This window comes from Mustela lutreola, chromosome 7 (assembly GCF_030435805.1).
Source record: "Mustela lutreola isolate mMusLut2 chromosome 7, mMusLut2.pri, whole genome shotgun sequence".
Lineage (NCBI taxonomy): Eukaryota > Metazoa > Chordata > Mammalia > Carnivora > Mustelidae > Mustela > Mustela lutreola.
Genome location: NC_081296.1, coordinates 123059833 through 123083785, shown reverse-complemented (window position 1 = coordinate 123083785; position 23953 = coordinate 123059833). Strand labels below are relative to the sequence as shown.

The 23953-nt window shown below is 46.8% G+C and overlaps 1 long non-coding RNA gene across 1 annotated transcript; it reads left to right on the top strand.

Annotated features, from left to right (window-relative positions):
* The first annotated feature begins 3923 nt into the window (after positions 1-3923).
* Positions 3924-7556, top strand: LOC131835375 (uncharacterized). The gene is made up of 3 exons (XR_009355162.1): positions 3924-4041; positions 4131-4251; positions 7420-7556. It is a non-coding gene; the product is annotated as an uncharacterized LOC131835375 (long non-coding RNA).
* The last annotated feature ends 16397 nt before the right edge of the window (positions 7557-23953 follow it).

Sequence of the window (23953 nt, the reverse complement as noted above, 5' to 3'; positions counted from 1 at the left end):
TTCAGACCCTGAGTCCCCCAGTTGCTGAAATGGATTCTGCACAGAGCAACCAAAGAAGTGGCCAGCATGGAGCCTAAGAAGCTTGCTGACTCAGAACGAAAAGGCTCTTGCCCCACCAGAGAAGTGACTGTAGCCAGCAGGCATCCTTGGTGTTTGTCCCAGGCATGGTGAGCAAAGTATTTTATTTTATTTTTTATTTTTTTTTTTAAAGATTTTATTTATTTGACAGACAGAGATCACAAGTAGGCAGAGAGGCAGGCAGATAGAGAGTGAGAGAAGGAAGCAGGCTCCCTGCCGAGCAGAGAGCCTGATGCGGGACTCGATCCCAGGAACCTGAGATCCTGACCCGAGCCGAAGGCAGTGGCTTAACCCACTGAGCCACCTAGGCGCCCGAGCAAAGTATTTTAAAAACTGGCTGGGCTCTACTGTTTTAAGCTTACAAAGGTGACTTAAAATCAGAAATGATGCAGTGGGAGAAGGAGGGAAGGAATTAGGATCCCAACCATGCTCTTAATTCAAGTGAGCAGATGACATGATCTCCTCATGCCTCCGTCTTCTCTGCAAAATGGGGATCCTTTTGATTTCACTAGGTGGTTGTGAGAATAAAGTGGTACAGATACAAATCATAATGCTTTGGAAAGTAGCATTATGGTGTAATACAAAATGCAAGGATTTTACCCAGGCTGATGAACAGAGGAGCTCGTTCAGAAACATACCTAGAGGGAGATCTAGGGCTTTCAATATTTAGGGATAAGGAGGACCGGTGGGTGAACCCACAGCCTGGCCTCCCTGTCTCATGTGGGGTTGGCAAGTCTGTTGGGGCTGCTAGAGATCCCCTGCTCTGAATCTGTCATTTGTGAGAGAGGAAATGAGCCAAAGGGGGTAAACAAAAATGAAGAAAGTGAATCATCAGCCACTCGTTATAATTGCCTTTGTATTTTAGGATTGATAATCCTAGGTCAAAAATAATACAGCGACTTTAGGGTTTAAAGTTTGGTATTAATTAGCACAAGGAATCAGCTTGGAGCACTTCTTCTTTGTGTACTTAGACAACACAAAGATTTGTGTGTCAAATGGCTTATTTGGAATTAATGTTTTGACCTATAGGCTCCATTCTCTACCACCCAAGATGACATTCAATTAAACTCAGTAGATAAGTACTGAGCTTCTGGTTTGCTCCCAAGCTAGGGATACTGTGGTGAACAAGACAGGTATCCTCACCCTGGGGTGGTACAGAGGCTTTTGGACATCAGCCCAGCCTTGGCCCTGGGATTTAAAGGAGATGGGGAGGGAGCGGTGAGGGCCATGGGCTCGACCCTGCAGACATCATGCCTGACCTTCTTCAGATGTATCCTGGCAGGGATTTCCATGGAATTACCAACAGCAGAGGGGGGCATCCAGGTTTGAAATCATTCCTTTGGATTGCTGCAAAGCCCTCTGGTCCTTTAAGGCTACCGTGAATCAAAAGTCTGGTATTTAAACTGACAGCCACGGCTCACATTTGAAGGGCAGACATCTGAAATTAGAATGTCCAAAGATCAGGAAAGCAAAAGATGATATTTGGTGTGTTTTCACAGGGCAGTGTGTTTGAAGCTACTATACTCATCTCCAAGGTGGCTAAAGGATTTTGTTTCTGGAGACAACCGCCAAAACCCCAAACCAATTTTCAGCCTGAGTACTTCCCATGATTTTGCTTCAAACACTGAACAGATGGGCTCCAAGTCGGGTTTTCCTGAATCTATGCACCAGCAGCCTTGCCCAGCTCAGAAATAAAATAGGCAGGACTCACCCAAAAGGACAAGAACCCTGATTTTTAAGAATTTTTAAAGAATTTTATCCATCCAAGGATCACAAAACACTTGCTCCAAGCTGCCTGTTTCTCCAGGGGCTTCCACTCACCCCCACGTCCCTCTAAGAAGAAAAAAGACTGGTTAAACCCAGAGTTTCTCATAGGTGTTTCTTCCCTATGCAGGTCTGGGGAGCACAGGCTGGAAAGAGGCTGAGGGTTTGATTTTGCCATTTGGTGAAGGAAAAGAGGAACCTCTTATAGTTTGTTATCACTAAGTTTGTTATCACTAAGAGGCAGAGAATTTCAGAGCTACATGACCCCCCTAGACTTAGACCCATGACCTCTCTTTATTTTCCATCTCCAGAGTGTTCTCATCTTTCCCAAACTGGAATTCTGTTCCCGTTAAACACCAAGTTCCCATTCTACCTTCCTCCCAGCCTCTAGCAACCACCGTTCTTCTGTCTCTATGAAGTTGCCTCCTCTAGGGACCGCATAGACGTGGAAGCATACAGTATTTCTTCGTTTGTGACTGGCTTATTTCACTTAGCATAACATCCTCAAGGTTTATCCAAGTTGTAGCGTATGACAGAATTCCTTCTGTTTTAAGGCTGCATAATATTCCATTGTCTGTGTATACCACATTCTGTTTACACATTCATCTGTCAATAAACATTTGGGTTGTTTCCACTTTTTTTGCAATGCTGTTATGCACATTCATGTACAAATATCTGAGTCCCTGCTTTCACTTCTTTTGGGTAGATACCCAGAAATGGGATTGCTGGTAATTCTATATTTAACTTTTTGGAAGAATTTCCAGGCTGTTGTCCACACTAGCTGTGCCATTTTGCATTTCTACCAACACTGCACAAGGGCTTCAACTTCTCCACATCCTTGTCAACACTTGTCATTTGCTGGGTTCTTCTTCTTCTTCTTCTTTTTTTTAAAGATCTACTTATTTATTTGAGACAGAGATAGCATGAGTGGTAGAGGGAGAGAGTCTTAAGCAGACTCCATTGTGAGTGTGGAGCCTGATACAGGGCTTGATCCCAGGACCCTGAGATCGTACCTGAGCTGAAACCAAGAGTCAGACGCTTAACCAACTAAGCCACCCAGGCGTCCAGCTGTTTTTTTGATAGTAGCCTAATGGGCATGATGTGGTATCTCCTTGTGGTTTTGATTTGCATTTCCCTAATGATTGGTGATATTGGGCATCTTTTCATGTACTTATTGGCCAGCTGTATATTTTTTTTTGTAGAAATATCTATTCAAGTCCTTTTCCCATTTTATTTTTTAAAAAAGGTTTATTTATTTGACAGAGATTAAAAGTAGACAGAGAGGCAGACAGAGAGAGAGAATTTTATCCCTCCAAGGGATGGGAGAGAGCTGAGCAGAGAGCCTGATTCAGGGCTTGATCCCAGGACCCTGGGATCATGACCTGAGCCAAAGGCAGAAACTTTAACCCACTGAACCACCCAGGCACCCCCTTTTCCCATTTTAAAATTGGGTCATGGGGGTTTTATGTTTGTTTTTGAGTTGACACCTCTTCTTATATGGAAAAAATGGGGTCAGAAGAAAGCCGTGCTTATCCAAGGACACTCAGTTGGACGGTAGCAGAGCCAGAATCAGTATCTAGGGGTCCTAGTACAACAGGGCCTTGTTCCACTTCATTTCTTACCAAGGAGGAAACTGAGGTCCAGAGGTGAGGACCCTCATCTCTAGCCTTTAGGGACCAACCCACCAATACCAGCTGTCCTCCATTGCCGCATCTTGTAGACTGATTGGGACCTAGCTTCTCAACCCTAGTGTTAGGGACTGAATTGTGTCTCCCTTCCCCAGACCCATATGATGAAGCCTTAATTCCTAATGTGACTATATTTGGAGATAGGGCCTTTATGGAGGTAATAAAGGTAAAAGAAGGTGACGTGGGTGGGCCCAAATTCAGTAGGACTGTTGTCCTTATAAGAGGAAGAGAACAAGAGCTGTCTCTTTTTCTCTCAATGCCCACACAGAGGAAGAGATGCACAGCAAGAGGCTGGCTGACAGGAAGCAAGACTTCACAGGAAACCAACCCCGCCAGCACCTTGACCTTGGACTTCCAGTCTCCAGAACTGTGACAAAATGGAGCTCTGCTGTTCAAGCCACCCAGTCTGCGGTATCCTGTTATGATGCCAGTCCGAGCTGACTAACACGCCCGGATTCAAAAAGGAAACAGATCAAGAAAAACCCAGAGAGAAGTGCCAGGCTGGGTACTGGTGGGTCCCACAATGGGTTGGGCCACATTAGAATTTTTCTGGAATCTTAGAGGCTTTAACCTGATGTCCAAGTAATCTCTTCTTGGCAGAACACAATTTCCTGATGTTGAAAATAAAGGGCTTAACGAAGACTACTAAAATAGAACCAAAGGCTTCCTGGATATCCAATGGCTGCCACCAAAAGGTATTCCGGTGATTTAAAAGTCCCAGGTATGTGCGGATTACATTTCCCCCAAAGCACATATGGTTTTTCTCCCAGTATTGAGCTTCTCTCATTCCATTCTCTTCTCTGTGATCTCTTGGGAGGTTTTTCTCAGCTATTTCGGAAATCTGTGTCAGCTTTCCCCCCCAACCCCCCATCTGCCAGATTAACTGCCAGATCCCTTCTCCAGCCTTCTTGTTTCTGTAAGATCTCGTTATACTTCAGATGGTCTTGGCCCTAAGGGAAATGGGATCTAGTGAACGACGGGAAGCAGGGGGAGCTAAGGGCAGCTGTGGATGGCCATGGGTGGGGTAGGGAGCAGACTGGCCATCAGCCTTACGGACGGGCCTCGGGCAGGGGGCTGGAGGGCCAAGTGGGAAACTGAGGCAGAACCCTTACCAAGGCAAAGGAATGGGCTCAGCCCCATAGAAGTTTCCCAGCCTGATGTATGTCCTGGTATGTGCAGACAGAATCGTCTTAGCCACTGACTTCCTCCTCTCTGCCCCTCACCCTTGCTCTGTTGTCTCAGACTCTAGCCCCCGACTCCTGTCCTCACCTTGCTCCACCCATGCAGTCTCTGCTTCAGGTGATGTAATCTTTCCTTGCTCTTCCTTGGATTTGTCTGTTCACAGAAAACTCTCAGGGTGATTTCACAGTCCCAGGACATCGCTCAGGGTAAAGGGGAGGGTCCCAACATGAATTAGAGGCTGGCTGCGACTCACCTGTGTCAGCTTCCCCGGAGGGAACTCTGGTACATATCCCGGAGGTTTTGAAGATTTTCCCTGTTGAGTTAGGAACAGAGAGGGCCGGGGAGTCCAAGAGAGTGGTGAAGTCGGAATTCACACTCAGGAATGAAGATTCTCCACCTAGCGCTCCCTCCACTACAACATTTCTCAGCCTCTAACCTCTGTCTGAATCTTTTCAACATGCGGGTGCTGATGTAAGAGGTCTGTGGTAGATTCTGATGTGTGGCCTTGAATTCTGCATTTTTAACAAGCTCCCAGGTGATATCGGGGGGGTTTCCAGTTTCTGCCCTTCGAGTGTCAAGGTCCCACAGCATCATGTTACGGGAGGGACACCTGTGCTGGAACTTCAGCTAGCATGGAAGGTCAGAATGGTTTTAAGTGCCATGGGCTTCTACCACCACCCCCTCCTCTCCTGCATCTCATCAGGTTTGGGTCTGCAGCACAGAGGTTTGCAAGCTTGCATGTGTATTAGAATCACCTGGAAAGCTCAGGCCGCTGCTAGCTGGGCTCCATTCCCAGATTGCCTGATTCACTAGATCTGGGGTGGGGCCCCAGAACTTGCATTTTGAATAAGTTTCCAGGTGCTGCTGCTGCTGCTGCAGGTCTGGGGACTAGACTTTGAACCCACAGTTGCAGAGTGACTGACAAGGGGGTAGCAGAAGGGCCAATCAGCGTTGGGTTTGAGTCTGGTTCTGCCCCTTACAGTGGCCCGTTGGGTAAGTCACTCCCCTTCCCTGGAATCCAGCCTTCCCAGGTAAAAAACAGTGATAATACACCTCACGGTGCCGTGTTGCTGAGCAGATGAAAGAGAATGTTTGCAAGTCCCTTCACATGTGTTTGTCCTTAAGAAAGAGTTCCCAGGGGCAACTGGGTCGCTCAGTCCATTAAGGGTCTGCCTTCAGCTCAGGTCATGATCCCAGGGTCCTAGGATCAAACCCTGCATCGAGTTCCCTTCTCAGCGGGGAGTCTGCTTCTCCCTCTTCCTCTCCGCTTCCTCTGCTTGTGCTCTCTCTGTCTCTGACAAATAAATTAAAAAAAAAAAAAAAGAAATTGGGGGAGCTTGTTTAAATGCAGATTTTTTATACAGGACACCTGGGATGGTTCTTGAGAATTTGCATTTCGAACAAGCTCCCCAGTGATGCTGATGTTGCTGGGCTCAGGACCACACTTTGAGTAATAAGAATTCTAGAACAATTTAACATGTATCTTCCTCGATCCTGGCCAGACTTAATGCCTACAGTTTCCTCAGGTGATCCTTTGGCAAACTGAAGTGTAACAGCTGCTGTCTCCATGATCACCTTAATCTTCTGTCTTTAAAATTTTAGCTATAGCCCAAACAGTGGAAAATGTCAACATCACACCCCCAACCCTGCCCCTTCTATTGGGGACCAAAAGAGAAGCAGACGTGTCTCCACTTCCATTTGTAGTGCATCCCAGCTGGGTGATGCTGGGAAAATCATTTCACATTCAGCTCTTTCTTTTGAAGTCATCTGCTCATCCGTAATACGGGAAAAATAATAGAGTCCTCACAACAGATCACTGTGAGTCTGGATGACCCACTGGGTCCAAAAGCGCTTTGGAAATGGTAGATCTGCAAATGCAAAGGACTCTCTGAAAAAAATGGAAAAGCTTGGAGCCAAACTTCCTGTATCAACTTCTAAAAAAGTGAATTGTATGTGGGTCTTGACCATATGCACACTGGGAGGAATGTGCAGAACAGTGAAAACAGTAGAATATTTTGGTGTTGGTCCTAATTTAATCTAACTATCGATTTATAAAACCTTTGCATCTTGGCCCCCTCCAAAGAGGTGTTCGTCTGGAGCCTGAAGAGGGTCCCTTGGACACTGGTAAGCTAAGTTTCACAGATTCTTGGTGACAGGAGAACCCCACTGTCTCCTCCTTCACGTGTTTGGGAAGCCAATTAGGGGATGCCCTGCACATGGGCTCACCAAGAAGTCAGCTACCCCTGTGCACTGGGGCTGCCTTGCCGGGCACCTTGACCACTGTCTCTCACTGAGTCCTTTCAAAGCTGAGCTATAATTTGGGGAAAGCTCTCTTTTCCTCTCAAATGTTACTCTCCAGTGGGAGGGATCCCGATTTAGCATTCATTAGGTCCCTATCTCTCAGAGTTTCCTTGCAGCCTCCTACTTTCCTGAGACTGGATCATGCCGCCACAAGGCAGAGCTGGAGGCAGAGCCGAGGTCCATCTCTTCCTCTCTCCTGGGGAAGTAAACACTGATTTCCAGCTGGGCCTCTTGCCACCTGAATTAAAGGACAAGATTTCTTGGCCTCCCTTAGAACTCAATATATCCATATGACAGTTCTGGCCAACAGGTTTTAAGCAGAAGTTCTGCGGTTAGGGAAGGTTGCTTAGAGAACTGATGCAGCTGGAAGCATGTCCCTTGTTAGCCTCTTTCCTCTTTCTTTCAGCCAACCAGTGTGAATTGCGATGGCTGGAGCTGCGGCAGCTGTCTTGGACCAGGAGGACAGGTGGAGGATGGAAGCTATGTCCCTGCATGGTGGAACAGAAAAACTGAAGTCTGGGTCCCTGATTACACCACAGAATCTCCATGCCAGTATTGAACCATTGGTTATGGATCCTTTTGTATGAAAGGAAAATAAACTTGAATCTTTTTTGAGCTATAATCATTTTAAGGTTTTTTTTTTTCTTGCTATATTCAGCCAAAACTAGTCCTAATGGGTGTTGCCACACACATGCTTGGTACCTTCCCTTTGTCTGTTGGAGTAAATTCTCTCCTAGGAGGTCTGTTAGTTCTCAGTGCAAAGAGACTTTTTAAAAAAATAATTTCTAATTTTTAAAATAAACATATAATGTATTATTAGCCCCAGGGTACAGGTCTGTGAATTGCCAGGTTTACACACTTCATAGCACTCACCATAGCACATACCCTCCCCAATGTCCATAACCCCACCACCTTCTCCTCCCCTCCACCACGGACAACCCTCAGTTTGTTTTGTGAGATTAAGATTCTTTTATAGTTTGTCTCCCTCCCAATCCCATCTTGTTTCATTTATTCTTTTCCTACCCCTCAAACCCCCCATGTAGCATCTCTCTACTTCCTCATATCAGGGAGATCATATGATAGTTGTCTTTCTCTGATTGACTTATTTTGCTAAGCATTATACCCTCTAGTTCCAACCACGTTGTTGCAAATGGCGAAAGTTCATTTCTTTTGATGGCTGCATAGTATTCCATTGTATATATATACACCACATCTTCTTTATCCATTTATCTGTTGATGGACATCTAGGTTCTTTCCATAGTTTGGCTATAGTGGACATTGCTGCTATAAACATTCGGGTGCACGTGCCCCTTTGGATTGCTTCATTTGTATCCTTACGGTAAATATCCAGTAGTGCAATTGCTGGGTCATAGGGTAGCTCTATTTTCAACTCTTTGAGGAAACTCCATGCTGTTTTCCAGAGTGACTGCAACATCTTGCATCCCCACCAACACTGTAGGAGGGTTCCTCTTTCTCCGCATCCTCGCTAGCATCTGTCATTTCCTGACTTGTTAATTTTAGCCATTTTGATTGGTGTGAGGTGATATCTCATTATGGTTTTGATTTGTATTTCTCTGATGCCAAGTGATGTGGAGCACTTTTTCATGCGTCTGTTGGCCTTCTGGATGACTTCTTTGCAGAAATGTCTGTTCATGTCCTCTGCCCATTTCTTGATTGGATTATTTATTCTTTGGGTGTTGAGTTTGGTATGCTTTTTATAAATTTTGGATACTAGCCCTTTATCTGATATGTTGAGTGCAAAGAGATTTCTGATGGGGTCTTCCCCACTGATATTCCTGACTTGTCCAGGCACATCTGAATCTGCTTTGAATCAAACTGGAAGTCTCCCCACAAGGAAAGGGCTTGGTACATGGACTGTATTCATCATGTTGGAGCTATTTTTGGTATGGCATGGTTCCAGGCAGGGTTCAATAAAAATCAGTCAGCGTTCTCTCCTTCCTTTACATGCACAGGCGGTCAACTCCTTCCACCTGTTAGGTCTGGACTGAAACACAAATTCTACATAAGTAGTTAAGAACAGATTTGCACATAGAGGTCAATTTCTGGAATGCTGATGAGAAGAAGGGACAAAAATTGCATTTCCCAGGTGAGTTAGTGCCTTTAAACCTGAGTGCATTGCTATATCCAATAAACCCCACGTTTCGTTTCTAAGAAAGAACAGAGAGGAGGCACTGGCCTCTGCTTTGTTAGGTTCTAGGTGGGCCATGAACTGAACAGGGCGCAGGGCTGATCAGAACATCTCAGGAACCCAGAGAACGTCTTGTTAGGGAGGTATTGTGGAATCACTCCCCTCTGCTTTAATTCCTGTGGATGTCCACGGAAGATTTGAATTCCCAGGAAAAAAAGAGCCTTTCTCAAAGGGAAAGACAACTAGCTCAGAAGCATTTTCCTTCGGAATGGTGGCTTGGGGAACTTCCCTGAGCCTCCTCTAGGCCTTACTGTCCATACATCGGCTTCCCTCTTCTGCTGTCTCAGGGCCTCTCCAGAGCAATGACCCTCCAGGGCCTTGACCTGAGATTCCAGGAAGGAAGGAGGGCTGTAGACTCTGGCCAACCCATCACTCACTGGTTTACCTGTCTGGGCCTGACCCCAAGATGCCTCAGGCCTCTTTGGTGGCTAATAAAATCCAGACTCCTCAGCCCAGCCTGAAGTGGGGAGGGAAGAGGGAGCGGGGAGCAGGGATGATGGCAACCCCCCAGTCCCTCAATCTCAAGCCAGAAGAAGCCCACTTCTCACATTTTGCAGAACTGTGGATGGAAGCCATCTCTTCACTTGGCCTGTTCATTTCATTTGTTTGGGAATGTTTTATATTCTCCTTTCCCTCCATTTAATTCATTTAGTGAGCTGAATTCCTACAATTGGCTGAGATCTGATTTCCTGCTTAAAAAAAAAACAAAAACCAAAACAACAAAAGTCATTCTGACTACCCATGAGTCTAATAATAATGAGAACCTTTGCATCAGCTGTTGCCCGGATTCAGGTCAGCATGGGATGGAGGTGGGGCGTAGGTAACCCAGGAGACCCGGGGACTATTTGGGACAAGTCAGACCTCAGAGAGCCATAATGGATTGTTGGAACAGAAGGTTCGAGCTGGCATGGTATCCCTGAGATTTCCCAGTCTCAACCCTGATCACGGGGCATATTTGGTCCCCATGGAGTAGAGGCATTTACTGCCTCATCTTCCTTTGGGGACCACCCCCAAGGCAAGGCAGGATAGATCGATGGCAGCTGATCCTCTGAGCTCGGGGTCATGCCCAGCAGGGTCCTAAGGAAGACCCAATTTCTTATTCGACCTTACTTTCTCTTCTCTTCTATTTTAGCTCTAAAGCCAATTTCCTTTGTGCTTGCTTCCATGTCACGGCTCACTCTTCGAGGCATGCGGCACTGTGGTTGTGAGGGGAAGCTGTGGAGCTAGATGGTCTCGGCTCTACCACCTGCTGGATGTATGACTTCAAGACAGTCACTTGCCCTCTCTGACTTCAGTTTCTGTATCTGTAAAGTTGGGCTTATTATGGTTCCTCCTCATAGGGCTGTTGTGAGGATTACATGGGATAGTCCATTTGAAACTCTTAAGAGAGGGTCTGGAACATAGTAGGTGTTCAGTAAATGTTAGCTGTGATGATCACTGGTGATGGGAGGGAGAGACAGTGACAAGACCTTTCTCGAGGGAGATCCTGGCCATTGGTAGGTGTACTGGGTGTCCACATCCCCTTGTCCAAATTCTTGTCCCAACTAAAGGACAAACGAACATGCTTTCAACCTTCAGGGTTGCTCATGAGTAGAGTGGACATGACTGGCCTCCCCTACTGACTTCCTTCTACTGTTGTTCAGGGAGAACCAAGAGCCTGGAACCCCCCTCCCTCCACACTTCTCTTGGGATTCAGATTCCTCATCAGGAACCAGGACTGACATGTGGGTGTGTGTTTGGGGGCTGTTAGCCCTTGAACAACCTGGCCCTGGACATGACCATGTTTTGAATGTGTAGGTTTGCATTTTTGGTCTTCAGCCTCTTTTTATTTTTTTTTCCCTAAGCACCCATCACTTCCTGTTGTTGCCAATGTGTTTGCTTCCAGCAGCTCCATGCCTTCCCCTTCTAACATCCTACTTCCATGAGCAGGGAAAACGGAGAGTAAAGTTCATTAGAATTTTCTGCAAGAGACAATTTTTTGAGCACAGGCCTGGGGGCTGTGCCCTGAGCAAAGCCGTGAGCTGATCCAAGTTGTGTGTTATGATAGAGACAGCAGTGGACAAGGAGTTGAAGTGGTCTACAAGCCACTGACTCTTTACAAAGTTTTATTTAAAAAAACAATCATAGGGCGCCTGGGTGGCTCAGTGGGTTAAGCCTCTGCCTTCGGCTCGGGTCATGATCTCAGGGTCCTGGGATGGAGCCCCGCATCAGGCTCTCTGCTCAGCAGGGAGCCTGCTTCCCCCTCTCTCTCTGCCTCTCTGCCAACTTGTGGTCTCTGTCTGTCAAATAAATAAATAAAATCTTAAAAGAAAAAAAGATCATACAGTAACATTTGGCTCTTTTTCCTTCCAGTGTACAGTGCTCTAAATGTCAACACCTGAATACATTTCTAGGTTTGCCACCATAATTGGGGGACAGAACAGATCCAGTGCCCCCAGAAAACCCCTCTTCATGGCCGTCCTTCTCCCCCACCCAGAGGCCTGGCAGATGTGGACCAGATCGCCATGCACTACAGTTTTGCCTATTTGAGAACATCAGGTTCATGAAATCGTACAGGCAATAAATTTTTCGAGACTGGCTTCCCCATTCAGCACACTGTTTTCGAGGTTCGTCATTAACAGTTCATTCTTTTTTTATGGCTAAGTAATATTCCACAGCCTTGAGCTCTACCCCATGAGGGCCATCTGAGTGTCTCTGGATTGGGGCTTTCACAAATAAAACTGCTATCTGTGTACAGGTTTTTGTGTGAGCCTAAGTTTTCACTTCTCTAGACATAAATATCCCTGAGTGAGATTGCTGGGTCCTATGGGAGGCACACATCTAGCTTTATAAGAAAGTGCTAAACCATTTTCCAAAGCGGCTGTACTATTTTCACATCCCCACTGAAAGTCTCTCAGTCCCCTGCATCCTTGAGCTCTCAGTATTTTCTGTCTTTCTTGTTGTAGCCGTTCTAGCCGGTGTGCGTTGGTATCTGTGGTTTTGATTTGTGTTTTCCTCATGGCTAATGATGTTGAACCATCTTTTCACGTATTTATTTGCCATTATTATGGCCTCTTTGATAAAGTGTTCATTCAAGTTCTCTGTCATTCTTATAAGTTGGTTGTTGCTTTTCATACCTTGAACTTTAAGAGTTCCTTTTGTATTTTTGGGTGCAAGTTAGATCGGAGGTCCACCAGTGCTGAAGCATATTACTTAAGCTCCGAAGCCTCATCCCTTATTAAATGGGGATAATACAGTTTTCTCTACCTGCTTCCCAGTGTTCCTCCGAGGCTCATATGATAAAGGCAAGCGAAACATTGGAAACTGTGCAGGGACCGCCATTGCTATTTTAATTGCCCAGGTTCTCTTATGAACGCTCTGTGGCTAGTGAGTGTTTATTTACATAATACTATACTCCTTCCACGCAGGTACTTCACAGATAAAAAGGTTCAAGACAAAGGGGACTTGAGTGGAGAGATGTTCTCCACTCTGCCGTCGTTGTGGGAACTTCTCTGTCCACAATCTGCCCGGATTTCAGAGAGCAGCCCCTGTGGGCCACCAGCAGAGCGCGGCACTTCTGCTGAGAGTCACACGTCACAACTGAGGATTAAAGAATGAAGCACTAGAGAGGTTGTACCTCATTCCCAGGTGGAACAAGGGTTGCCAGACCCCAGCCTCCAGTTCCCATTGCCTTTCGAGGTAGGTCTCTGGTGACCGAGCCCAAGCTTGAGGGCAGTTAAAATGAGACCGTGATAGCAGAATGTATAGTCTTCCCCTTCTAGCAGTGCTTGCCCATGTCCTAGTAGCGCTAACTCATAGGCTAGGGGTGTAGTAGGGGTGTAGTAGTAGGTGTAGTAGGCTAGCAGTACTCCACACTGTTGTAATAGCGGACATAGTGGTGGTGCCCCCCCCTGTCCATCCACCCTCCCCACAGAGCAGAGTAAAACTTCAATTTGAAAAATTAACTTCATCTCACAGGGTGATCCTGAGGCATCTGGGAATAATCCCATGTACCCTGCTATTTCCTGGGTCTGGAACGGACATGACCCGATTCTGCCAACGAGACACAAGACATGATTTGCTGAAGGTCTCTGGGACAAGGCTCTACCTTTTGTGGAAGGCTGAGAAGCCAGATCCATTCTCTCTGTCTCTCTGTGTGTCTATCTCTCTGTCACTCTTCTTCTCCCCCTTGAGTGCTAGTAGCCACGACCACAGGGGTACAGACTTAGAAGGAGTTTCAGGGCTTGGGATGGGCAAACAGAGATCTGGAGAGAACCTGAGTCCTTGACTCTATCGTTGAGCACAAAATGGAGCAACCCGAAGCCCACCCTGCCCCGCCGTCTTTGCGTGCCCTCGCCAATCTTCTCTCCGGTTTAATTCGCTTTGCCTCGGCTCCTCTGTTATTTGCGGCCCCAAACACAGTAACTGTTCAAAGCTGTCCCTCTCGCCGGGCTTCTTAGCAGCCGCCCTCAGTTGGTTAGTTAGACTTCGGAGGTGCGGGGAGGTTCTGGGGGTGGAGAACAAAGGAAGATAGGAAAGACAATGACCTCGTTTCTCCTTGATGCCCCGACGTCAAGAAGAGCTTGTGGACTGAGTCTCAGTGTGTATTCTGTTTTAGCACAGAAGCATGAAAACGCACCCAAACCTTATGAACTTGGGTTAAACGGGTGTGTGTGTGTGTGTGTGTGTGAAAAAGGAGGGTCTGGAATATGGCTTGCATTCCAAGGAATGCAGTTTTACTCTCTCCTGAAGCGCACAGTAACCAGACCCACACGGGGAGAGGTCCCGCTGGCCTGCTTTTAGGGAAGATGCAATTAGCATATTGTTGCTATGCCAACACTAATAATTTCTTCAGGGACTTTTCTTTACACATATAGGCATTGTGGCTGAGTCACTAGAGTAAGCGAGGTAACAGAGGCGGTAGGGGGGGCTTTAACCTATTTCAGGGAACAGATTGTTTTCAAGGACTTGAACCCTGGCCATGGGCAGAACAACGTGGTGCTAATTACGCATTCATTAAGCAGCCTCGGCCACACCAACCCTGGCGCTGCCCAAATGCTCACAGAGTTTCAGTCTGAGGAACCCTGACCGATGATGGTCCCAGACTCCTCCCCCCCACCCGCCCCCAGGCTTGGAGTCTGCGCACCCCTGGACTCAGCGTGCTCCCCAGGCGGTTCGGAGTAAGGCACACGAAATGCTTCGGAGGAAACTTGTTCATGCCCCCGGTATTACCAGAGGATTTCTCATTGTGGGGAATGTGGCTGCACTGGGGCTTTTTTTAGTAACTGTTGGTTACCAAGGCTGTGTGTGTATGTGTGTGTGTGTGCATGGAGCGATCCAAAGCCAGCTGGCAAGAACACTGCTTCTTTGTAGAGATTTCTCACAAGCCCTCAGACCCTTGAAAGGAGGCTGGGGAGTCCTTAGCCTTGACTCTAGTTTTCACTGACCTCTCAGATTGTCACCTGAAACCGTGAAGACTGGAGCAAATTCAGCTGTTTTCCACAGCAGATAAAGACTCACACATTTTCAGAGAAGCGTCCGTCCAATATGGGTGCATATTTAAGATGTGGGTTAGCAGGGGGATGCCCCATTTAATAAATAGGAAATGAGCATGGGGGATGGGTGATCCCTCAGCTTATGCCAAGTGTTAGAAGCATTTCCTTGAGCTACTCAAGAGCGGGGGTACTGTATTTCTTCCTTCATCAAGTCTGACTTGAGTACCTGCTACTTGCTAGGCACTGAGTGTGATGAATGATGAATGAAACACAGAATCTGTCCCTGAGGGGCTCACAGTGTAACGGGACACACACACACACACATGCACACGCACACACATGACCCTAATGTGTGTTGAGATGTACAAGGAGCACGGAGCAAGGAGGAAGAGCGTTCAAGCTGGAACTTGAAGGTCAAGGAGGTGTCCCAAGCAAAGGACAGCTAGCAGGCAGCAGGTGCCGAGGTGTGGCTGTGGGAGTGGAGGAGCTTTATTTGGGAACCGGGGACAACCCAGCCTAGTCCTGTAGTCGGTGGTGAAGAGTATAGCTCTGCGGGTTACGTCTAGCGGGACCACGGACGCTTACCCTCCCGAGTCGGTTTTCTTGTCTATAAAACAGGAATAATGATCATACTTGCCGAGGGTTGGGATGTCTGAGTGAGATCCTGCAGGGGGAGCGCTCAGAGCAGTGCCTGGCACTCCTAAGCATGTCCTTGGGTCATGATGTTTCAAGGCTTGGCTTCTGATTCAGTCTTTTCTGAAGCCAACACTCCCCTGCCACTTCCTCAAGGCACTTTGGTCCAACTGGACACATGAGAAATCTTGGTCATGGGGGCACCTGGGTGGCTCACTCGGTTAAGCATCTGCCTTTGGCTCAGGTCATGATCCCATGGTCCTGGTATCGAGCCCCGAGTCAGGTTCCCTGCTCAGTGGGGAGCCTGCTTCTCCTGGACTGTGCTTTCTCTCTCACTGTCTCTGTTTCTCTCTCAAATAAATAAATAAAATCTTTTAAAAATATATAAAATAATTTAAAAGAAGAAATCTTGGTCATGGACAACAATATGCTATTTTTAAAAGGTGAGGTTCCACAAGACATTGTGTTGAGTTGAACTATCAAGATAAACTCCTGATAGAAAGAAATGTTCCCAGGTTGGTCACTATCAAGGATCAACTCATTGTAGCCAGGTTTTGATCTTTGATGCTTGGTCTTTGTTCATGGAGTGGGGTTTTTTGGGAAGGTGGCTGATTCCATGGCCGGGGGTAGGAGTAAGGGGGGATTAGGATAGAAAGTTTTGGATCATCTTGCTGCCAGAAAGGAAGAATGCTTTCAAGGATGCCAAGGGCATCCTAGAAGTGCTCACATGGACAGGGTGACAATTTGACCATTTAATAAGGCAATTAATTGGAGCATTCATGAGAGGCCATGAATTCGTAATGATATGCAAATGAGAAAATTCGTCTAACATACAAAAGGGTAGTTGAGTGATTTGAGGAGGATCACCAGTAGGATACAGTTGCTTTTTCTTTTAGTCAATAAGGGAGTGTTAATGCACAGAATACTTTGTTTCTTCCGTAAGGTGGGTGGCCGGTTCCAATGACAGGAGACAGGCATGTGAGTCTTAGATTCACTCCTGACGCAGGGACCACCTCCTACAGGCTGCATTTCTGGGCTTCTGGCAGGGGCTGGCCAGTGGGAAGGAGGCTGAGAAAAAGAGGAAAGGAGCTGGGGGATCTCTCCCTACTCTTCTGTGTCTCCTGCAGTGACTGTCAGCTGTTATATCCCCCCTGCACTTTCTCTTTTTTTGTCCCACTGGGCCCCAAGAACTGCCAGCAGATCTTTCTCGCTGCTAATCTCAGTTACCTCACGCAACCTCTGTGGGCTTCTTAACTCTAGAACCAATTCCCTTTGATAAATTCCCTCCGTGGAAACTATTGAAATGACCTCTGCTTTCCTGGTTGGTATCCGACAGATTATGTCATTGTTTCTATCTGCATAAGCAGTGAAGAACAAACACCAGGAACTGCGAGTAAATCAAATAATCTGAGAATCAACAGACACAGTAGCAAGGGCAGGAAGGGTCGATGAGCACAGCCGTCACATAAAACCCAGGCAGAGGGGACCCAAAGCTGACTGGCATGGGCGGGCACATGCAAGAAGCAGGGAGAAAGAGAGCTCAACAGAATGTTCCCCAGCGACAACTCATCAGAAACTCTCAGGAGAGGAGCTCACTTTGCTGATTCAATCCCTCATCAAGCAGGAGATGAAAGTTTTAGGTGGCCTTATGTTAATTATAATAACATTTGAATAAAGAATACCGCATAAATTACAAATCATATTGTACCAGCTTGACACATCCTAGTAGGGTAATGGGTAAGACGTCTTAGCCCAGAAACATTTAAAGGTAGAAGCAGTTCTGGGAAAGAAGCCGAGCATGGCAGGTGCCATCTGTGTCCTGTCTGTCTCCCCCATGGGGGACGTGTCATCCCTCAGTCACCTGACTCGAAGCCCTGCAGCTCTTTACCCAGGAGCTGTCTGTGGCCAAGGGAGCCTGCTTGGCCCCACACAAGGCAGAAGTGTCCAGCTCCAGGACGGTGCTCTACCAATATCTGCATGGAATGCTGGTAGATATTCTGGCTCCCCTCCTTCCCACATGGAGTAACGCTGGGCTATGATCTACACCATCTCCTGTATTTCTGGGCAGGACTGTCCCGGTTGGCCCACACTGGTACCCTGCTTGCCAGCAGGCCTTCTCTAGATCGTTCCCTTTCCAGTCTCACGTCCTCACTTCCTGCCTGCCAGGCGGTTCCTAGAATCACCTCCTTAAGAAACTACTTCCGCTCATATCCTTATCTCTGAGTCTGCTTCTCGGGGAGCCCTGGCTAAGGCACTCATTTTAAAAATAAACTCATCTAGGATAAGTTTAGATTTTGAGAAAGGTCACAAAGATAATCTGTCAGATACTGAGGCTCTAAGATCCCACTAGTCACAGAGACTTCTCGTTCTCAGTTTTTCTAATGTTGACTTTTTTTTCAAGGCTTTAATTAAGGTATAATTGATACACAAAGTACAGTATGTATTTCGTGTGTACAGTTTGGTGGGTTTAGAAGTATGCCAACAGTTGTGACACCAGTACCACGGTCAAGATAACAGACATATCCAACATCTCCCAGAGTGTCTTTATATCCCCTGTGTTTTGTTTGTTTCGTAAAACATTTAACATGAGATCTACCCTCTTAACACATTCTGAAGAGCACAATACATATTGTTGACTCTGGGCACAATCTCCAGAACTTAGTGGACATCATCCACAATGGAAACTTCATGTCCAAACATACCTGATCACTTATCATATGTCAAAACTGAGAGATTGACATTGGTATATTACTAGAAAGTAGACTCCAGACTTTATTCAGGTTATATCAATTTTTCTACTAATATCTTTGTTGTGTTCTTGAACCCATCCTGGCGGCCACGTTCTAGGCAGACGTCCTGTCTCCTTAGCCTCCCCTGGTCTGCAGCAGCTTCTCTGACTTTCCCTGTTTTGGATCACCTGACCTCTTGAGGAGTGCCGATCAGGTATTTTGTGAAATGTCCCTGGGTTTGGATTTGTCAAATGTTTTTCTCGTGGTCAGATGGCAATGATGGGTTTGGGGAAAGACTGTCTCTCAGGGGAAGTATTCTCATTACGTCATCTCCGGGAAGTCACCACATTTGGAAACTTAAAAAAAAAAAAAAATCCATAAGAAGACATACACTTAAAATTCCCAAGTCATCACAAGTGAAAGTTTTGTTGTTGTTGTTGTTTATTTTTTATTGTTGTTGTTGTTTTCTTAATAAAAAGAGACCCAACCTGGGGGCCTGGGACTCATGTTGAATCACTTTAAATTGTGCATGCGGGTGCATGTCCCGACCAAGAACCAATGAGCCCAGTTCTGTGTCCTCAGCTTGTCTGAGAAAGTGTCCTCTGTTTTTTGGCAAGTCTTTGGTAAGATGAATGACTTCCCGGGAAGGGATAAAATATTACTAAAACCCTAGGATGATACAAAAATGCAACGAAGAATAAATAAATGTAGCAATAATCCTGACAAGGTAATATATCAAGTATAAAATAACGAGTTAGGGCTACGGTTTCTCTGTTTGAGATGAGTGTCAGGTATGAGTATCATAGTGAGTTGTACAACCATTGTGATTCTGAAAGTTTTGTCTGCTATGTGAGGGCTTCAAAGTACCCAAAAGATTCAGATGCACTGTCTGCCACTGCATTTTAACTTGTTTATAGACATTGAATTCATCTTATTTATAATGGAGAAAAATGGATTTTCTGCATTCTGTTGATTAGATGGAAGTGAACAAATCAAGCATTAAGGAAAGTCCACACCATTGTGGGGGTTTCTTCTGCGCCACAGAAAAGCCCCTTGGGTGTTGAATCTTCCATCAGTGGGTTACAGGGGAACCGACAACACTCCCCTTCCCTGCACACACACCTTTTAAAGTGTTAGCTTCTGGGCCACTGTAGTAGGAAGGCACTCTCGGAGGCTTTCGGCATTTTCACATCTTTCATCTTATTTTATCCTCCCAAGAACCTGGTGGTATTATCTTCATTTGACAAATGAGAACACTAACTGTGTAATTTAGAACACATTTGACTGCAGGAAAGAGAGTGCTGGACCAAAAGGGACTTCAACAACAATAGGTTCATTATGTCTTTGAAAGGTAGTCCTGCTAGCAGCAGGGCTGGTTAATCCACAGGCTCCCTAACACCAGGTCCCGGCTGCTCTGAGACCCTTGCCACTACTCCTCATGGTCACAAAGTGGCCACAGTAGCTCCTGGCATCCATACAGTCCTCTTGGAAGGCAGGCTCACCTTTGGGGCTGGACTATGAGGGAGGAATCCTCTCTCCGCAGCACCTTGGTGGCTCCCCATCATTGGCCAGGATTGAGACCAAGACTCAGGTAGCAGCCAATCACCAATGGGGGGTGGAGTTATGTGACTGACTAGACCAGTTAACCTTCACCCCTGGGGCTGGGAGGGGGAATGCCCAGCCAGAGCGGTAGAGAGGGTGGGCACAAGAAGCCTGACTGTGAGGCCGCACAGGGAAGGGCATGGTTTGCCTAAGCTGACTCTGCCAAGTCAGGGCTGGGATCCTAAGTCTGGCCTTACTCTCTTGGCATTTCCCACTAGACCCTTCTGAGTGCCTGGGGTGAGGTCATCCTTTAAATGGTCTACGACCTAGAAGGATCCTCTAGGGACTTCCCATCTCCCTCTGAATACCAGGCAAAGATGGGTTTAAATTATTCAGAGCAAAAAGTTGGGTTGCTTCTGCCTGAAGACTTTCATGGCTCCTGAGGCTCTGAGAGCCAACTAGTCCACACTTTTTATTGCACAGATGAGAACACTGAAGGTGGGAAGAACTGGGATCCCGGTCACAAAGTAAGGAGACTGGAATTAGGACCTCTAGCTCCTGGTTCTTGATATGCTATCCTGTTTCCTATATCCCGTCGTTTTGCACGTGGACACTAACAAAAGTGAGTGTATACAGAGGCACTTGATTTATTTTTTTTTAAAGATCTATTTATTTTAGCAAGTGAATGAGAGAGATCGATCCTGACAAGGGGCTTGATCTCATGACCTTGAGATCAGGACCTGACCCAGAACCAAGAGTCAGAAGCTTAACCTACTGGGCCACCCAGTCATCTCTAGGGAGGCACTTTACAAAAGCTTTTGGAAACATGGACTGTGGAGCTAGTTGCTGGGTTTGTATCTTGGCTCAGCTACCCACCGGGTAGGTGACCTTGGGTAAGTATCAGGACTGTTTCCTTGGGTTGTTGTAAGGAGTAAATGAGTGAGGATGAGTAAAGGCTTTAGAGCACTTAGCAAGCTTTTAAATGATAACTGTGCTCCTGTTACGTGCCCAGCACTATGCTATAGGTTTGCATCTATGTAGTCTTTAGGAGATCTCTGTTGTTACTGGACTTAGTTTACAGGTGAGGAAATTAAAGCATGGGAATATTCAGTGCCTTACATGGGGTCCTGCTGAGGCCATGCTGAGTGAGCATCACACCTGTATCTGGCTGGTTCCAGAAGACTGAATTCATAATCACCGTGCTGTTCTGTCCCATCAAACTGGCATTCTGCCTCTTGGTTCTTCTATTTCTTTCTTTCTTTTTTCAAAGATTTTATTTATTTATTTGGCAGACAGAGATCACAAGTAGGCAGAGAGGCAGGCAGAGAAAGAGAGGGGGAAGCAGGCTTCCTGCCAAGCAGAGAGTCTGATGCGGGGCTCAATCCCAGGACCCTGGGATCATGACCTGAGTTGAAGGCAGAGGCTTTAACCCACTGAGCCACCCAGGCACCCGCGGTTCCTTTATTTCTGATAAAAGAGGCCAGTAAGGTCAAGGCTCGAGGTCAGGGTCAGTTAGCTAGTCAATGAAACAGGAGCCAGGATGCAGGGACGCTCTCTCCACCCCACGCTTCCCCTGCAGGGCAGAGGCTCCCAGATTCCGACAGCAAGACTTGTCTCAGATACCCTATCAAGCCGTCCTTCCTGGGTCAGACCAGAATCTGTCCTGCTGTAATTCATGCCTGTCTTCTTTTGCTGACATCTCCTCTTTTTCTAGTCTACGTGAATCATTAGCTTATGAGTCAGTGAGCCCTCTGAGCTGCCACCCACCACTGCCCTGTTTGTCCCCATCTGTCTATTTCAGCCCTTCTCCTTGAGGATGTGGCCAGTGCCTACCCATGCCACCTTTGTGGACACACAGACCAGGGTTTCTAGGAAATGTCCATTCCTGCATGGTCTCTACTGAGCTTCAGCAGGACCTGGCTTCTCCCTGGGCCCGGCAATGAAGCATCTCCTTTCTGAAATCTTCTTTCCTTGTGCCTTTCAGACAACCCACCTGCTACCTGGCTGGGGAATCCTGTGACCATTTCCAATATGTGAACTGTGGAGTGGGGAGACTGTCCTCTGGACCTGCGCTGTCCATTGAGGCAGCCAATGGCCATGTGTGGCTATTTAAGTTGATTAAAAGTAAATAAAACTTAAAATCCAGTTCCTCAGCTACCAAGTTTCCCAGGCTTGGTACCCAGATGCGGCTAGTGCCTTTTATATCCAACAGTACAAATAGGGAACATTTTCAACATCGCACAAAGTTGTATTGGACAACACTATCTGCAGTTCTCATGCTCAGAATCGTCTGGGGGGCTTGTTAAAACACATAAAGCTGGCCTCCCTCCCCCAGTCTCTGCCTCATAGCTCTGGGGCGGCTTGGAGGGTTTTCATTTCTAACAATTTCCTAGGGGATGCCACAGTGACACCCACACTTTGGTCTGGGGCACAAACTTTGAGAACCGCTGTATTCACCCGTCACTGGGAGAGCCTGCTTCAAAGACTCCATGTGCTGCAAGAGTGATGGGTAGACAAAGCTTCCTCAGCCGAGCTTCCAGAAGGAGCCTGAGACCTGCTTTTTTAAAAAAGTCAATGTTAGAGGGGCAGTATGTGCATTGCTGTAATTGCCCCCAAACCCCCAGATGCAAGAGTGATCCTGAGCCCCCTTGATTGCCTGGGCTCCATTTCCACTTGTCTGTAACTTCTAAGAAGGAGCGAGCTCGATTCCAAACATGATCACCATCCTTCTCCAACGAGGAATACAAAGTGAGGAGCCAGTCCAACATGAGCGAAGATGCTGTTCCCTGGTTGCCCCTTTCCCTCCACCTTGAACCTTCCAAGACCTACCCGCACCCGGTGCCTTCTCTTTCAAAGAAACGATGTTGGGTACAGGAAAGAACACTGAATTTGGAGTTAAATGATTTGGATTAGAATCTTGCACCTGGATGGCTCAGTCGGTTAAGCGACTGACTCTTGATTTTGGCTCAGGTCGTGGGATCGATCCCCACATCAGACTCCATGCTGGGTGCGGAGTCTGGTTGAGACTCTCTCTCTCCCGCTGCCCCGACCTTGCTCGCATGCATATGCTCTCTCTCTCTCTCTTTCTGTCTAAAATAAATAAATAAAATTTTTTTTTCTAAAAAGATTTGGATTTGAGTCCCTGTGTGACCTTGGGTATTGCCCCGTCTGAGCGCAATTACAGGGAAATAATGGCCATGGTGGTTTATAAAGCAGCTTCATGCTCAAGTAATGTACTATATGGATTTTGTTTGTAAATCACAGGGTACTGTCCAAATCTCAGGTCCCACAGTTTGGTGTGTAACCATTAGAGCACGGGCTATATTCAATCAGTTATTGGTTTATATGTACATCTCATGACAGCCGGAGAGCACCTTGAGGCAGGGCTCCTGTTCATCTATTAATCTTAGGGCCCCCTAGTGCTTGACTTGAGGTCTAGCAAATAGTTACACTCATAGTGATTATTACACTCAAACACATGGCATTTATTATGTGTCAAGCACTATTCCGATGTATAATTCATTTAATTCTTACTGTGTTCCTGCAGGTATCACTGTTAGGAAATCACACACAATCGCTGCCTACTAAATATTTACCGAAGCATCTAAGGGCAGGACTTCTTCAACTTGAAGGCATCGAGGAATTCTCAGGGAACCTTGACCTTGTTAAAATGCTCTGATTCAACATGACTGGGTTGAGCCCTAGGAGTTCGCCTTCCCAACAGGCTCTCGGATGACGCTGCCAGTCAGCAGACCACACTGTGGGTATGAAAGATCTAGAACATTTAATAGTCTATCAAACAGAAAACATCCAGTCCCTAGCTGGAGTGGAGGCAGGGGCAGGAAACGCTCTAGAAAAAAAAAAATAACACGTCTAGCTCGGGTAGTGAGAGGATTATAGATCCTTGGGATAGATATTCTTTGAGAGGACGATGAAGTGAATCAACCAGAGTAGCTTTTAAAGTCTCGTTGGAACAGTCTGTTCTTGCAGTTTCCAGGAAAGGAGCAGGGCAAACACTTTCCAGCATGAACAGTGGAGTGTTCAGGGGCTGGGGCCACACGTCTGACTGGCCCCAGCAGCCACTGTCAGATCTCCTGGAGTCTGCCGTCCAGGGAGGGCCATGAGACCTGCCCAAGAGAGCCACAGGACAGCGTTCCCAGCGGGTGGAGGGATGTTCAAGGGCAGTGGAAGGAAGTGAGTGAATGAAACGTGGCCTCAGAGTCAAAACTGGGTTCAGACCCAGTGTCTTCACTCAAAGCCACTCAACCCCTCTTATCCTGTGGTTCTGTTTTCTCACTAGGGCACAGAGGTCATACTGGGTTTGGCTCGGGGAGCTGAGGTTCCTGGAGGATT